A 1,964-nucleotide genomic window follows, 5' to 3' on the forward strand; every position below is an offset into this window, starting at 1 on the left:
AATATGAAATAATGCCACGTACTAAATTTGTCGAAATCGGTCAGTTGTCAGTCAATTTTTACAGCAGTTCAATATCTTAATTTAGTGCTTAGTTATGGCACTTTATATATTCCCGGTCAATGGCGTTTTGTGGGCGTGTCAGTCCGATTACGCCCACTTAGAACTCGTAATTTTTACACCGAGGAAACTCTCATCGTTTCATCAACTAAAGTATCTATTTTACTCAAATAACTTTTATACTTGTAGCAACAGGTTAAAAGAGTTTACAAACAGATAACCTATTGCCTAATGGTCGATCTGATCGACATGTAAACTGTCGTACCTTTAGCAGTTTCCAACATTAACTTTTACCATTATTGCAACTGTTAATTTCCCAACAAATCTTAAATAATGCATGAGTGGCAGACAATGTCATTAGCCAAACAATATTACCCTACACAATTCCTCTGTATAAAAGTCGATTACAGTTCGCATATTCAAATAGGTTTGCTTTGGGATTATGAGAAGGCCAAAGGGATTGTATATTCATTTTATAATATACAACTTTTTATTTTTCAAGTTGTTAGGACTCTTCGGATTGCCCGCACACTATCCATCACTTTTGCATTATTTGTATAAACTGTACTTTTGGCATGTGGCGATCTTTTGATGTTACTTTCGATATCAGCATGTGGATTAAAATAATCGGAAACATATCGAATCTGAACGAGATTATAAAAGTGTTTTATCTTTGTTCAATGGCTATTGGGGTAATGGCTAATTTGTGCGCATTCGCCTAAAAAAACTGCTCGTATGTAGCATTATTCGAACGAATCCAAAACGAAGATCTGCTGCCGGTCAATGTATTTGAACTAGAGAAGTTCACTCAATCTTCACATTTAAGCTGTAGAGTACGCAACAGTTACATGTATCTTTCATTAACATCACTATCGTTGATTTTTGTTACGCAGCTTATATCGGAGCCTTATGAACTACTCTATCTATTTACATACCCATAAGTGTGAGAACTTTTTGGTGCTATTTAATAGCATATTTGTTTTTCAGTTTATTGGTTTTATCATATATGTTGTTTGCTTAATATATCTTTCGATTCTTTAAGTGCATCATTCTTCATATATTTGAAAAGGTCAGTTAGACATTTTGCAAATCGGTTAGAAAAATATCGGCAAGGATCTGTATGAAGATGATAATATAATAAACCTGCAGTTGAGAGATTGCATCCAAACATTATGTAAAGCTACGGAAAATTGCAGAAATCATGGAAGATCTTCTAAGCATTCCAATGTCTGTACAAATGATCAGTTCGGTACTCGTACTTGTAGCTAATTTTTACGCAATGACTTTTGTAGGTGCTTTCAATTTTACCTTTAATCATTTGTAAATAGTTCTCTCTTCTTTTAGCTAACCGACCCCAGTGATTATGGACTTTTATGAAATTTCTAGTATATCAACTTTGTATGTTGTCCCAAATTTGTATGCTGTGTTATTTTGCCAATGAGGTGTCGCTCAGAAGTGCAGAGCTATCATACTTTTTATACTCATCGAATGGACTCGTTGCAGTAAAATAAATCGACGATTGATGTTATTGATGATGGCCCAGTTGGATGTACCAATTGAATAAAAACAATAAATCGTTGCTATTCTTTCAATTTGCCAACGTTTACGTCGATAAGTACCGAAATTAAATACACCCAACTCTTTTTTTACACGGATTTGAAGTTACACGGTTGAGAAAATAATTTTTTTGTAAAAATTTTTAATCTACTACCGTTAAATTGTAATTGTAATTGTCTTGTAATTATATTTGTTTTTAACACACTTATTCCATAACTCTTACCTAGACATTTTATTCGCATGATATTTACATTGCTGAAATGGATATCTCCAGCGATGATACCCACTTTAGTCCAATTCGTCGCAAACTATTGCGCTTGTTATCAAGTAGCGACGAATAATTGTGTAGC

General features: G+C 33.8%; 1 pseudogene; it reads left to right on the plus strand.

Moving 5' to 3' along the window:
• Nucleotides 1-390: 390 nt before the first annotated feature.
• Nucleotides 391-1,672, plus strand: LOC126767340 (odorant receptor 46a-like; annotated as a pseudogene).
• The last annotated feature ends 292 nt before the right edge of the window (nucleotides 1,673-1,964 follow it).

The sequence above is a fragment of the Bactrocera neohumeralis genome, unplaced genomic scaffold, assembly GCF_024586455.1.
Source record: "Bactrocera neohumeralis isolate Rockhampton unplaced genomic scaffold, APGP_CSIRO_Bneo_wtdbg2-racon-allhic-juicebox.fasta_v2 ctg5585, whole genome shotgun sequence".
Classification (NCBI taxonomy): Eukaryota; Metazoa; Arthropoda; class Insecta; order Diptera; family Tephritidae; genus Bactrocera; species Bactrocera neohumeralis.